Below are 16329 nucleotides of genomic sequence, written 5' to 3' on the forward strand. Positions count from 1 at the left end.
AAAACATGACAGGTTTGAACTTGCAACCTTCCGGTTACTAGTCCAACGCTCTAACCACTAGGCTACCCTGCCGCCGCCATTTCACTGTAATAGCTACTGTAAATTGGACAGTGCAGTTAGATTAACAATAATGCAAGCTTTCTGCCAATATCAGATATGTCCATGTCTTGGGAAATGTTCTTGTTACTTACAACCTCATGCTAATTGCATTAGCCTACATTAGCTCAACATCCCGAGGGGGACCCACCAATCACGTGGCTGTTGTTGAATATTTTCCTCATTTGAATCCTCAACAATATTTGCTCATGCTCCAGATACTCAACTAGTCTAAAGAAGGCCAGTTTAATTTATTCTTTAATCAGAACAACACTTTTCAGCTGTGCTAACATAATTGCAAAATGGTTTTCTAATGATCAATTATCCTTTTAAAATGATAAACTTGGATTAGCTAACACAACGTGCCATTGGAACACAGGAGTGATGGTTGCTGATAATGGGCCTCTGTACACCTATGTAGATATTCCAAAAACAATCTGATGTTTCCAGCTACAATAGTCATTTACAACATTAACAATGTCTTCACTGTATTTCTGATCAATTTTATGTTGTTTTAATAGACAAAATAATTGCTTTTCTTTCAAAAACAAGGACATTTCTAAGTGGCCCCAAACTTTTGAATGGTAGTGTATATATGACAACTCTCACCTTTCCCATGTGCTAAATATGTACACTATCATATCACCTCTAAACGAGTGATATTTTTTCAAGATTAATATCCAATAATGTAACACACGAGTACATATACATTATATACAATAATATTGATCTCTAGACTCTAAGCAGAACCACAGAGGAAAGTGGGAGAGGGAGTGGGTCACGTTCATAATTAAAATACAAAAAAGATTACATCCATGATGAATAAATTCATGATGTTTAATCTAAAACACAGGTAGGTTATTCTTAATTTTAGTTAAACATCTCAAGGTATAGTACTGTAGGATTGTAAAAGTAGCCTATACAATTTCTCATAAGAATAGCGTTTTTTTTTTAACCGGCCAACTGAATAAACAAGAAAACCATTCACGGTAAGATTCAGTGACTTAAGAAGAAAACGCCTATTATTAGGCTAGTCCTTTTGTAATAAGGGAGCAGCGCATCCTCGCAGTTGTAGGCTAGAAAAGGGATCTTATGCGTGCTTTTTTGGGGAACACGTTTGCCAACCGTGCGCGCAGTGCTCTTATAAAACATTTGAAGAGCTCCATGCGCAACAGATCGTACGGAGGTGTTCAGAAATCAGCACAGCCGACGTAGCCCCTTGGCTCACTCAGGGATATTGTGGATATTATACTACGTGGAGCATCCGTTTGGTAGCATGACAAACGGGGCCATTCGGGATGCAGACGATCGGGAGAAGCCCCTCTCAGTCACGCAGGTGGGCTATGGAGTTCAATCATTCAATGTGTGTTTATTCGGCTGTTTAGCCTATACTGTGAATTAGTGTAGGCTACTGTATTTGAATTAGGCTACTGTTTGAATTAGGCCTACTGTTTTACCATATTATGCTTTGTAAATTATGACAGCATCAATTAAATAGCTTAGTTGAAAGGATTTCGTTTTGGGCAAGTAACATGCAAGTGGTTTTTGTCTGTATACATGAAGGCTATACAAGTTATATGCTTATTTAAAAACATTATTTGGACAGCTTTTTGACATAACCTATAATCTCCAAAGTAGTTTAGCCTAATCATTAATCAACTAAATCAATATATTACATTTATTTGCAGGTTTAAGTGTATTTTTTAAGATGTACTATTGGCAGGTCTATTTTGAGACCTGCCAATTGAAAGAACGATGACTGACGTTTAACTCATGTACTGATCTCGATGGGAGATTTTTTTACATGAACGCAAATTAGAATTCGGCCCATTGTGTTTATTATACTATCTACTCTATGTCTGAGGGTTTTTCATATGTATTCTCTATACTGTCCTTTCAGTGTGTCAGTCCGCACAATAAATGAGCCCTTAATACAACTTAAATGTAATTATTACCATCATATTAATAATCCTTATTATTTTGAAAATAATAAATCATGGACTGGAGCATATCTGCTCCCTCTGTGCCAGAGTTCTCAGTAAAAACATGTAACTTTTTTTATTTGTATTTTGTTATTTTAAAAAAAGGCCTCCTGGTTGGCGCAGTGGTTGGGGCACTGCATCGCAGTGCTAGCTGTGCCAACAGAGACTTTGGGTTCGCGCCCAGGCTCTTGCGCAGCTGGCTGCGACCGGGAGGTCTGTGGGGCGACAAACAATTGGCCTAGCGTCCTCCGGGTTAAGGAGGGTTTGGCCGGTAGGGATATCCTTGTCTCATCACACACTAGCGACTCCTGTGGCGGGCCGGGTGCAGTGCACGCTAGCCAGGTGCACCGTGTTTACTCCGACACATTGGTGCGACTGGCTTCCGGGTTGGATGCGTTAGGAAGCAGTGTGGCTTGGTTGGGTTGTGTATAGGAGGACGCATGGCTTTCGACCTTCGTCTCTCCCGAGCCAGTACAGGAGTTGTAGCGATGAGACAAGATAGTAACTACAAACAATTGGATACCACGAAACCAACATTTCCATGTGGGGCCCTTATGGGTTAATGAAGGGCTGTTCCACAGGCCCCATGAGGGAAACCCAACAGGGAGTCAGGGACCCACAACATTTTGTCCTCAGTATCCACTTTGGCCCCACGTGGTTATGAAGCCCTACATGAGCCCACATAAAGCCCGACATGGCAATCACATGTGGGGCCAACATGGATTACGAGGACAAAACTTTGAGGGGCCCCAAGTGTTAGTCTGGGGCGGCAGGGTAGCCTAGTGGTTAGAGCGCTGGACTAGTAACCGGAAGGTTGCAAGTTCAAACCCCCGAGCTGACAAGGTACAAATATGTCGTTCTGCCCCTGAACAGGCAGTTAACCCACTGTTCCTAGGCCATCATTGAAAATAAGAATTTGTTCTTAACTGACTTGCCTGGTTAAATAATGAAAAAAGAAAAGAAAGAAGGGTTAAGTATACATTGTACAGGGAAATAGTATTGTGACTGAATATGCATCTGTGGGTTCAGAGCTGATGAAGAGGAGGAACAGGATGGCGATATGGCTGGTACTGGGCATGTTCTGTCTGTCCCTGGTCCTGGTTATTCTGGGGATCTACACCACCACTCGCACAGAGAGCCTCAGCATCACTGGATATGCCTCTGGAGTCATTGTAAGTACATCTTCATCATCATCCTCATTATTATTAAAACCATCATCATAATCATCATTATGTTAATCTGCCATTTTAGTGAAAATTACTCACTTGACATATAAATGAACTATTAACAATAACCACATTTTCTCAAATGTTTTCTCTTTATGTCATAAAAAAACGACACATACCTTAATGATAAAGAAGTTGCAATGCCAAGAAGGCAGGTCTGTTATTGATGGATAGGGAAACTATGGTTTGTGAGTTGTTGTCCACAAAACAAGATGTCTTCCAAATCATGACAATTAAAGTCTCATAAATGTCGTGAGAGCTGCCATCATTCATCTTATTATAGCACATGACAGACAAACAACATATATTTTAGCTGTTATTCACACCACAGTCAGTAAATCTTTCCAGTAGATTTTATACACATTTGAACACCGATAATTTCTAAGTGTATAATCTCGGTTAACCCAGAACTAAAATCTTGTGTAATTTGTCAGCTGATCGATAAGTTATGGACCCATACGTATTAACAAATTGGATCAAGAGATGGTAGAACGAGGTGCTCCACCTTCTCTCTTTGCAAGTTATGGTCCGAATGTCCCCTACCCTTTGGAAATTCGAAATATGCTAACATCTGCGAAATTGTCATTTGTCCAAATAACCAGTGACGAAAAACCCAAACACTGGAACTTCTGCGGCTCGTTGTCCCACACATTCCATTCCTTTGCGTACCAGTTATTTTTTTCACGTAGAACTGTCCACAAGCGATTACTAAATTTAAGATAGAGAATATTTAATTAAAGTTAGATTCTGTTTTGTAGTGGCATCATAGGGTTCGGAAAGAGAGTCCACAATTCTGTAACATCATAGTAAGCGCTATTGGTTCTTATCTGTTTTTAAAGTAGTCCATTTCTTTTTCTCAACCAAAAGGAAGTCCCACCCAATTGACTATTCGAAAATTGTGAAAATCTCAAATGGTGCTGCCCATGCTAAAACAGGCTTTGTGGCAAGTGTGCCCTCTATCCACCTCTATAAATTGTACTATTAAATTGACATGGATAAGACACAGCCATGTTGTAACAGGTACATTTTCTATTATGTCCACGTTTTAAACCTTAGCATTTCTTCTGCTGGATCACCGCAACTCTATTCTGATTTGGGGGTAACATTAGTGGAGTGATTCAACTGCACAGCTCATTGGTGCTCCCAATTCTGTAGTAGTAGTAGTCCACCAGGGAATAATCTTTCCATAAAAATAACATCCGTTATATGACTTTTAATCGTGCATAAAGTTCTCTACAGTAAGAGCCAACCTCTGGCATCTCTCTAACAGTGGCTGTTCTATTTTATCTCTGCAGTTGGCATTTGGATCCTTCCTGGGTGTTCTTGGACTCTGCCTGGAGGAAAACCGAAAACAGCTGGTACATAATACTACTTCTCACTCATTTGTCACATTTGTACTGTCCTTCCTCCTGAATGGTCTCTCTCTATTCCCCTGCTTATCTCATCATGATCTTGCCTGATCCATCTCTCTCTCTCTCTCTAGTCCTCTTGGTTATAGTTGCAGCCATGCACAGCAGAGATGGATTTGGGTAACTCCAGGTTGTGTGTAGGCTTCCCCCCCCCCCAGCCCAACACTTTAACAACTGATTTAGCTGATAGTGGACCATTTGTTAAAAAAGAATGCACACCACATGGCTATTGCTCTCCCCTGATGCACAGTATTCACAGGGCTAATGACCAAAGGAGTAGTTTCAAAAGAGGTTACTTGGGGTTGAGTTTTGGTTTCATAGTGTTTCCATACTGCATGGGAGTGATTAAGAATAGAGAGTGGTGTGGTATCCAATTCACAGCCACAGCCTCAGTTTGGTGTAAAAGACAGAAATATGGTCTGGCCTGTAAAACATTGAAGGAAACCCCTAAAACTCATTGGATAATAGTATTGGTCAAATCACATTTTATTTGACACATACACATGTTTAGCATGTGGTATTGAAAGTGTAGTGAAATGCTTGTGTTTCTAGCTCCAACAGTGTAGTAATATCTAACAATTCACAACAATTCACACAATACACACAACCTAAATGTAAAAGAATGGAATGGAGGAATATATAAATATATGAGCAGTGGCATGGACTAAATACAGTAGAATAGAATACAGTATATACATATGAGATGAGTAAAGCAAAAATATGTAAATATTATTAAAGTGATTAGTGTTCCATTATTAAAGTGGCCAGTGATTTCAAGTCTAAATATATGGGGCAGCAGCCTCTAAGGTGCAGGTTTACTTAACCGGGTGGAAGCCGCCTTGTGATGGATATTTAACAGTCTGATGGCCTTGAGATAGAAGCTGTCTTTCAGTCTCTCGGTCCCAGCTTTGAGCGACATGTGCTGACCTCGCCTTCTGGATGACAGTGGGGTGAACAGGCAGTGGCTCGGGCGGTTGTTGTCCTTCATGATCTTTTTGGCCTTCCTGTGACATCAGGTGCTGCAGGTGTCCTGGAGGGCAAGTAGTTTGCCCCTGTGGTTGTGGGTGGTGAAATTGCCGTAACAGGCGGTGATACAGCCCGAAAGGATGCTCTCAATTGTGCATCTGTAAAAGTTTGTGAGGGTTTTAGGTGCCAAGACAAATGTCTTTATCCTCCTGAGGTTGAAGAGGCGCAGTTGCACCTTCTTCACCACACTGTCTGTGTGGGTGGACCATTTCAGATTGTCAGTGATGTGTTACCAGAGGAAGTTGAAGATTTCAACTTGCTCCACTGCAGTCCTGTCGATGTGGATAGGGGCGTGCTCCCTCTGCTGTTTCCTGAAGTCCAGAATCAGCTCCTTTGTGTTGTCGACATTGAGTGAGGGGTTATTTTCCTGGCATCACTCTCCCAGGGCCTTCACCTCCTCTCTGTAGGCTGTCTCATGATTGTTGGTAATCAGGACTACTGGACTACTGTTGTGTCCTCTGCAAACTTGATGATTGAATTGGAGGCGTGCGTAGCCACACAGTCATGGGTGAACAGGGAGTACAGGAGGGGACTGAGTATGCACCCTTGTGGGGCCCCTGTGTTGAGAATCAGCAAATTAGAGGTGTTGTTTTCTACCTTCACCACCTGGGGCAGCCCATCAGGAAGTCCAGGACCCAGTTCCACAGGACGGGGTACAGACCCAGGGCCCTGAGCTTACTGATGAGCTTGGAGGGTACTATGGTGTTGCATTCTGAGCTATAGTCAATGAACATCATTCTTTAATAGGTATTCATCTTGTCCAAATGGGATAGGGCAGTGTGCAGTGTGATGGTGATTGCATTGTCTGTGGATGTATTGGGGCGGTTAGCAAATTGAAGTGGGTCCAGGATGTCAGGTAAGGTGGAGGTGATATGATCCTTAACTAGCCTCTCAAAGCATTTCATATTGACAGACGTGAGTGCCACGGGGCGATAGTCATTTAGTTCAGTTACCTTTGCTTTCTTGGGTACAGGAACAATGGTGAACATCTTGAAGCAAGTGGGGGAAAAATTCTAGATCACCTGTACTCCACACACAGAGACACGTACAAAGCTCTCCCTCGCCCTCCATTTGGTAAATCTGACCACAACTCTATCCTGCCTGCCATCCAGGATGGCTAAGCTGCCTGCCATCCAGGACCTCTACACCAGGCGGTGTCAGAGGAAGGCCCTAAAAATTGTGAAAGACCCCAGCCACCCCAGTCATAGACTCTCTCTACTACTGCATGGCAAGGATCCTGGTCGGACACCATATCTACCGGTAGTCCATGGATCCGGAAGACGTGCTGCACCATGAGCTGGGCCATCTCTTTGGCAGAGGGTAGTTTGGGGAGAGGAATGAAGTGGGTGGCTTTAGGAAACCAATCTATGGTAGGCCACCAAAAGACCAGGGTCCGACGGCAGCCCGGGTGGCAGGCAGGCCTGGATGAGTGGGCCCACTAGGGCAGCGGAGCGGACGGCGTCAGGAACAAACATCCGGTTATCAGGCCCCCCGGGGTTTGGCTGGGAACACTGCCCCCAGCTGAGTGCCGTCGCCAGGCACGAAGTGGGAAGGATGGTCTCTGGTTCCGGGGTTGTAGTTGTGGGGCTATAGCGGCGGCTCAGTGCATCCAGCTTGACATTCTGGCCATGTTGAAGGCAGTCTTCCACTCGTCCTCTTCCATATCCGCCCCAGGTGGTAGGTGTTACGTAGATCCAGCTTCGAAAAAATAGTGGCCCCCTGGAGCGTCTCAAAGGCAAAGGAGATGAGGGGTAGCGGGTAGCGGTTCTTCACCGTTATGTCATTGAGACCCCGGTAGTCAATGAACGGGCGCAGGGTCTTGTCCTTCTTCTCCACAAAGAAGAACCATGCGACGGCGGGGGAAGAAGAAGGTCGGATGAATCCTACAGCTAGGGAGTCCTCCATGTAGGTCTACATCGCCTTGTTCTCTGGGACGTCCCTTGGACGCAGTCGTGCTAGGGAGCAGATCAATCCCGCAGTCATAAGGTTGGTGCGGCAGAAGGGAAGTGGCCCGGGCCTTGTTGAACACGTCCCGGAGGTCCTGGTACTCCGCGGGAATGGCGGAGAGGTCCGGGGCGACTTCCGAGCCCCCAGGAAGACATCCCGGGGTAGGTTGTGCTGACTCCAGGCAATGGGCTTGGCAGAACAATCTCCAGTAGACCAGTTAATTAGGGGATTGTGTCACTGGAGCCAGAAGAATCCCAATACCATGGGAATCTGAGGAGACTTAATGAGCAGGAACTGGATAACCTTGTTGTGGTTTCCTAACACACGTAGGTTGATGGGAGTGGTGTTCTGGGTGACCCGGCCTATAGAGCGCCCGTAACATCCATGGGAATGGAGCGGGGCTGAGTGGGGATGCCCAGCTCGGAAGCCAGGGTAGAGTCCAAAGGCTCTCATCGGCCCCAGGTGAGTAATCCAGATTGGTATGGAAAAGATACAGGACGGCAGGCAGGAGCAGGGCAGGCAGGAATGGTCAAAACTGGGAAACAAGAAAACAGGAACTATAGCAAAGACAGGAGCAAGGGAAAACGCTGGTAGGCTGGCAACAGACAAACAGAGAACACAGGTATAAATACACAGGGGAAGATGGGCAACACCTGGAGGGGTGTGGAGACAATCACAAAGACGGGTGAAACAGATCAGGGTGTGTCACCCATGGTACTCTCTGTTCTGTTGTGTTGACTCTCCACCTCATACAGCAGGACTAATGATTAACAAGACAGAGAATATGGATAGAGGTGTGTGTGTGTGTGTTATATATATATAAGGATATTGATGAGTACATGTGGGGCTGCTCCATGCCATCTTTTTCCAGCAGAAGAAAACACTGTTTAAAAGGAGGCAGATACTGAGTGTATAAACAGAAAGCAACTCGTTAGGTCGATGAAAGATGGGGAGATGGAGAGAGTGATGGGACCTCAGCACAGATGAGAAAATGTGCCTGGCTTGGAAAGTATCTCAATGCCTGCAGTGTAGACACGCACACACACACACACAAGCTGTTCATCTGTTATCAATACATTTTACCACAGTTTTCTTGGAATTTGGAAAAATTGTAAACATTTGTGAGTTTGTAATATGAAGTAAAGGAGTCTGCAGCTAATTATTCTCACCTGCTAATTTCTGTCTCTTGTTACGGTTCTTGTAATTGTATAAGAAAACAAGAGTATTTCCAATTAAAATCACAATAAATGTCAAAGAAGGGAGGGGGGGGGGGGGCATTCCAGGTGATTACCTCATGAAGCTGGTTGAGAGAATGCCAAGAGTTTGCAAAGCTGTCATCAAGGCAAAGGGTGGCTACTTTGAAGAATCTCAAATACAAAATATATTTTTAATATGTTTAACACTTTTTTGGTTACTACATGATTCCACGTGTTGATGTCTTCACTATTATTCTACAATGTAGAAAACAGTAAAAATAAAGAAAAAACACTTGAATGAGTAGGTGTTCTAAAACTTTTGACCGGTAGTGTACTACAATGCCTTCAGAATGTATTTACACCCCTTGACTTTTCCCACATTTTGTTGTGTTACAGCCTTAATTTAAAATAGATTAAATTTAGATTTTTTTGTCGCTAGCCAACACACATACCTCATAATGTCAAAGTGGAATTATGTTTTTCAAAATTGTTACAAGTGAATGAAAAATAAAAATTGGAAATGTCTTGGGTCAGTAAGTAATCAAACCCTTTGTTACGGCAAGAATAAACAAGTTCAGGAGTAACAATTTCCTTAACAATTCACATAATAAGTTCCATGGATTCACTCTGTGTGCAATAATATTGTTTAACATAATTTTTGATTTACTACCTCATCTCTGTACCCCACACATACAATTATCTGTAAGGTCCCTTAGTCGAGCAGTGAATATCAAACACAGATTCAACCACAAAGACCAGGAAGTATTTCCAATGCCTCGCAAAGAAGGGCACCCATTGGTAGATTTGACAAAAAAATATGCAAGTAGTCCGGGTAGCCATTTGATTACCTGTTTTATGTTTTATGGCTTCTGGGTAAAAAAAATGAGCAGCCTTTGAGAAGCCTTTTTGTCCTAGACCGGGACTCAGGTACCGCTTGCCATGCAGTAGTAGAGAGAGCAGTCTTTGCCTGGGGTGACTGGGGTTTTTGACAGTTTTTAGGGCCTTCCTCTGACACCTCCTGGTGTAGAGGTCCTGGATGGCAGGCAGCTTAGCCCCCGTGATGTACTGGGCCATACGCACTACCCTCTGTAGTGCCTTGTGGTCAGAGGCCGAGCAATTTCCGTACCATGCAATGATGCTTCAACATGAAGCATGAAGTCCACCATGTCATTGGATTTAAGTTAAGAGTTAGGGTAAAATAATATGAAATTCCCTTACGTTGATGACTTTTTGCAAATCCAATCAGTTTTCCACGTTGATCCAACGTCATCGGATTGAATTCTTTGTTGAAATTAAGTGGAAACAACGTTGATGCAACCAATTGTTTCCCAGTGGGTAATGAACACATCTCAAAGCATGCTTCCCTCAGGTCCACAAACTCCCTCCCACCCCTTCGCGCATCTGTTTCTCTTTGTCTGCTGGCGGCCAAAGCTCCTTCATACTCTCTCTCTCTCTGTCTGAGTGTGGATATTGTGTTAACACTGGGTGACATTGAGTTGAATCTGCTCAGCTATTTTGTCTGACATAATGTCTTAAATCCATATATGTGCCCAACTGTGTTTATTGTAACAATCATTTGGTTTTCTGTCTTCATCAGATGAAATTGAAAGCTTTAAACATCTCACTGTGCACACATGTCATTTCAATGAAATTACCTTGAACCAACGTGGAATAGGCGTTGAATTGACGTCTGTGCAAGTGAGATTGCTACAACCCACTTGGAAGGATATGCGCAGTTTACTGCCTTCCTAGTTTTGTTGTTGAACATTAGTCCTACTAGCATGTGCTCAGTCGAGTGTATGTTACTATCTTTTTGAATAATGTATTTTTCCCTTTCTCTCCAGCTTGTGGCGGCCATTGTTTTCATCAGCTTCGGAATCATTGCCTCCTTCCTGTGTCTGGTGGTGGATGGTGTCTTCATCGTTTTCAACATGGTGAGTCACGTTGCTGCTCCATGTGTGTCTTTCAGCAATATTAGGAGGAAAACAACTCATTTGTTTCTCATTTAGTCTGTCGGCAGTAAGCTTGATCTCAGTTTCTCTTCCCCCAGTCTCTGATCTTGATGTCATGTATGAGAGTGTTTGTAAGAATAGCTACGATATTAGTGTTCATGCATGAGTGTTTCAATGTGTGTGGATGGACATTGACCCACCCTGTCTGTAATGTTGACGGCAGATTGATGGAGCCTCACTCCCTGTGGATGAGTGTGATCATGAGAAACCTTTGGGTGAGAGAGCTTCCTCTTCCCCCATTTCAATGTGTTAACCCAACCGAACATTTCACACAAGATCAAATGTTCCATTTGCCATGCCAAATGGCACAATATGCTGAAACTTTAATACTTGCAATAAACTTTAAAACACATTTACATCTCAAAGTGGAACAATGCATACCTACACAATGACAATGCAATATAATATTAACGTGTACATTTCTAGGAAAATGGCAAGATGCAAAGGACCCGTGGTCCAGAATTGTGCCTACACAGTATATCTGCCTGCCTGCCTGTCTGTCTGTCTGCATGCCTGTCTGATTGTGCATCTTTGTCCGTGTTAGTATATAGTGGGAGCAAGGCTGGGGAACCCAGCAGGCAAGTTATTTTATTAGACGAGTGATCCCAAAACTTCAGCGTGGAATGTTTGCCTCTATCAAAGCCCTATTAAAAAAATCTAAAGAAACCAAAAGTGAATTGTAAAATACAAAGCATCAATAATACCCCCAAATGAACAAGGTAGACAATATGCCATGTATTATGTATCTAAGTGAGTGTTTTCTTATGCTTTTTTCTATGCAATGATTCATTATGTAAATTACGCAATTCTTCTGTTTTTCTCTAAACGGTGAGCAAGAAAGTAAAAGCAGACAGATATAAGTCTTTGGGTATAGTAGACTGGTCTCATAGACTAGGCGTAACATAATAAATGTAAGTCCTTGACACCCAAATTAGTATGATATGTTAGGTTTGGTATGGTTACAGAAAGGTTACTTAAAGCAAAAATGAAAGAAGGATGGTTGGTCAGGTTGAATGTGTGGGCGTATAACATGACTATTTAGCAACCCAAAGGCTGCGTGTTCAAATTTAATAACGGACAACTTTTGCATTTTAGCTAATTAGCAACTACTTACTCCTTTATAGCGACTTTGCAACTACTTAGCATATTAGCTAACCCTTCCCCTAACCCTAACCCTTTTAGCTAACCCTTCCCCTAACCCTAACCATATCCCTTTTAGCTAACCCTTCCCCTAACCCTATCCCTTTTAGCTAACCCTTTCCCTAACCCTAACCATATCCCTTTTAGCTAACCCTTCCACTAACCCTAACTATATCCCTTTTAGCTAACCCTTCCCCTAACCCTAACCATATCCCTTTTAGCTAACCCTTCCCCTAACCCTATCCCTTTTAGCTAAACCTTCCACTAACCCTTAACCCTAATCTTAACCCTTCAATGTAACTCCTAACCTTAACCGTAACCGTAACACCTAACCCCTAGAGCTAGCTAACGTTAGCGTTAGCCACCTAGCTAACGTTATAGCCACAACAAATTGGAATTCGTAACATATATTCGTAACATATTGTATGTTTTGCAATTCGTAACATATCATAAGAATTGTAATTCGTAACATATCATACAAAATGGATGATGGACATCCACAAATTAATATAGTCAATTCAAAAAGTATTCAGACCCCTTGACTTTTCCCACATTTTGTTACATTACAGCATTATTCTAAAATTAATTTTAAAAAATCCACATGATACCCGATAATGACATAGCAAAAACAATTGTATTTTAAATTTAGCAAATGTATTAAAAATAAATAACATTAATACCTTCTTTACATAAGTATTCAGACCCTTTGCTATGAGACTCGACATTGATCTCAGGTACATACTTTTTCCATTGATCATCCTTGAGATGTTTCTACAACTTGATTGGAGTCCACTTGTGGTAAATTCAATTGGTTGGACATGATTTGGAAAGGCACACAGCTGTCTATATATGGTCCCAGTTGACAGTGCATGTCAGAGCAAAAAACAAATCATTAGGTTGAAGGAATTGTCCGTAGAGCTCAGAGACAGGATTGTGTCAAGGCACAGATCTGGGGAAGGGTACCAAAACAATTCTCCAGCATTGAAGGTCTGAAGGAATAGAGTAGCCTCCATCATTCTTAAATGGAAGAAGATTGGAATCACCAAGAGTCTTCCTAGAGCTGGCCGCCCGGCCAAACTGAGTAATCAGGGGAGAAGGGCCTTGGTGAGGGAGGTGACCAAGAACCCGATGCTCCAGAGATCCTCTGTGGAGATGGGAGAACCTTCCAGAAGGCCAATCAGGCCTGAATGGTAGAGTGGCCAGACGGAAACCATACCTCTGTATAAGGCACATGACAGCCCGCTTGCAGTTTTCCAAAAGGCACCTAAAGACTCTCAGAACATGAGAAACAAGGTTCTCTGGTCTGATGAAACCAAGATTGAACTCTTTGGCCTGAATGCCAAGCGCCACGTCTGGAGGAAACCTGGCACCATCCCTACAGTGAAGCATGGTGGTGGCAGCATTGTGCTGTGGGGATGTTTTTCAGCAGTAGGGACTGGGAGGCTAGTGTTAAGATGGAGAAGATGGAGAAGAAGGCGTGTGTTACGTGTTCCTATCCAATTGTGTTTTTTGTTTGTTTCTTCACGTTGTAACTTATTTTGTACATAATATTGCTGCTACCATCACTTATGATCGAAAATAACTTCTGGACATCAGAATTGCGATTACTCACCACAAACTGGCAGAATCTTATTTTCCTTTAACGAGTCCGACGAGCCTGACATGAATGACATACCTCTTTCAAAGGGGACAGGCCCAGAAGAAGAGAAGAAAAATGGGCCAGAGGGTGGGCTGCCTTCTGAGAATTCGTAGGCGATCTAATAAACCCCCACTGCCTTCCATTCTACTAGCAAACGTGCAATCTTTGGAAAACAAAATAGATGACCTACGTGGAAGATCAAATTACCAACGAGACATTCAAAACTGTAATATCTTATTCTTCACGAAGTCATGGCTGAACGACGACATTATCAACATACAGCTGGCTGGTTATACGCTGTATCGGCAGGATAGAACAGCGGCGTCTGGTAAGACAAGGGGCGGCGGACTTTTTATTTTTGTAAATAAAAGCTGGTTCACGATGTCTAAGGAAGTCTCAAGGTTTTGCTCGCCTGAGGTAGAGTATCTCATGATAAGCTGTAGACCACACTATCTACCTGGAGAGTTTTCATCTGTATTTTTCGTAGCTGTCTACATACCATCACAGACTGAGGCTGGCACTAAGACCGCACTCAATTAGCTGTATTCCGCCATAAGCAAACAGGAAAACGCTCATCCAGAGTCGGTGCTCCTAGTGGACTGGGACTTTAATGCAGGCAAACTTAAATCCATTTTTCCAAATTTCTATCAGCATGTTAAATGTGCAACCAGAGGGGAAAAAACTCTGGACCACCTTTACTCCACACACAGATATGCATAAAAAGCTCTACCTCGCCCTCCATTTGGCAAATCTGACCATAATTACCTCCTGATTCCTGCTTACAAGCAAAAATTAAAGCAGGAAGCACCAGTGACTCGATCAATAAAAAAGTGGTCAGATGAAGCAGATGCTAAGCTACAGGACTGAGCATGCACGGACAACCTGGCAAGTGTTTTCACTGACATTTTCAACCTCTCCCTGTCCGAGTCTGTAATACCAACATGTTTCAAGCAGACCACCATAGTCTCTGTGCCCAAGAACACTAAGGTAACTTGTCTAAATGACTACCAACCCATAGCACTCAAATCTGTAGCCATGAAGTGCTTTGAAAGGCTGGTCATGGCTCACATCAACACCATTATCTAGAAACCCTAGATGCATTCCAATTTGCATACCGCCCCAACAGATCCACGGATGATGCAATCTCTATTGCACTCCACACTGCCCTTTCCCACCTGGACAAAAGGAACACCTAAGTGAGAATGCTATTCATTGAATACAGCTCAGTTGGTTAGGGGCTTGTTCAACACCATAGTGCCATGTGACTCAAAGCTCATCAATAAAGCCAGTAAAAATAGGACCCTGGGATTAAACACATATGCTCCCCAATGGGGCTTCATGGCTACCCAGACTATTTGGGATGAACGAGCAAAGTATAGCAGCGCTCCAGAGTGCCTAGTGGTTAGAGCGTTGGACTAGTAACTGAAGCCAGGCTACAACCCGTTGAAATCCTGGAGAGACCTGAGCTGACAAGAAACAAATCTGTTGTTCTGCCCATGCTGAACAAGGCAGTTAACCCACTGTTCCAAAGTAGGTCTGAATACTTATGAAAATAAGAATTTGTTCTTAATTAACTGACTTGCCTAGTTAAATAAAGGTAAAATAAAAAAATACAAATTTGCATTGTTGTTATCATCTATGCATAGTCACTTTAATAACTGTACCTACATGTACATATTACCTCAATTACCTCAACTAACCGGTGTCCCCCTGTATATAGTCTCGCTATTGATATTTTAATGCTGATAATTACTTGTTACTTTTATTTCTTATTCTTATTTGTATTTTTTTTAAACTGCATTGTTGGTTAGGGGCTTGTAAGTAAGCATTTCAAGGTCTACACCAGTTGTATTTGGCACATGTGACTAATACAATTTAATTTGATTTAATAAAGCCAGTAAAAATAGGGCATTTACCTGTTGGCAGAACACATCTCATCTAGCATATGCAATACTTTGGTAGACATATTTCAAGGCAATGGGGCTGATGGCAAGAAAATAAGGTTTATTCGAGCATTCCGTAAAAATGTGTATCATTAGTCCAGGTTTGAGGGAAAGATGAACAGAGCAAAGTATAGAGAGATCCTTGATGAAAACCTGCTCCAGAGTGCTCAGGACCTCAGACTGGGGCGAAGGTTTACCTTCCAATAGGACAATGACCCAAAGCACACAGCCAAGACAATGCAGGAGTGGCTTCGGGACAAGTAACTAAATGTCTTTGAGTGGCCCAGCCAGAGCCCGGACTTGAACCCGATTGAACATCTCTGGAGAGACCTGAAAATAGCTGTGCAGCGACACGCCCCATCCAACCTGACAAAGCTTGAGGATCTGCAGAGACGACTGGGAGAATCTCCCCAAATACAGATGTCCCATGCTTGTAGCATAATACACAAGAAGACTCAAGGCTGTAATCGCTGCCAAAAGTGCTTCAACAAAGTAAAGAGTCTGAATACTTATGTAAATGTGATATACATTTTTTTATTTGTAATACATTTGGAAAACATTTCTAAAAACCTGTTTTTCCTTGTCATTATGGGGTATTGTCTGTAGATTGATGAGAGAAAAAAAATGATTTAATTAATTTTAGAATAAGGCTGTAATGTAAAACAAAATGTGGAAAAAGTGAAGGGGTCTGAGTCTTGGATTTACGTACAGAA

At 42.6% G+C, this 16329-nt stretch overlaps 1 pseudogene; it reads left to right on the plus strand.

Moving 5' to 3' along the window:
- The first annotated feature begins 1156 nt into the window (after positions 1–1156).
- Positions 1157–16329, plus strand: part of LOC124005745 — a 36878-nt pseudogene continuing 21705 nt past the window's right edge.

Source organism: Oncorhynchus gorbuscha, linkage group LG19 (assembly GCF_021184085.1).
Source record: "Oncorhynchus gorbuscha isolate QuinsamMale2020 ecotype Even-year linkage group LG19, OgorEven_v1.0, whole genome shotgun sequence".
Classification (NCBI taxonomy): domain Eukaryota; kingdom Metazoa; phylum Chordata; class Actinopteri; order Salmoniformes; family Salmonidae; genus Oncorhynchus; species Oncorhynchus gorbuscha.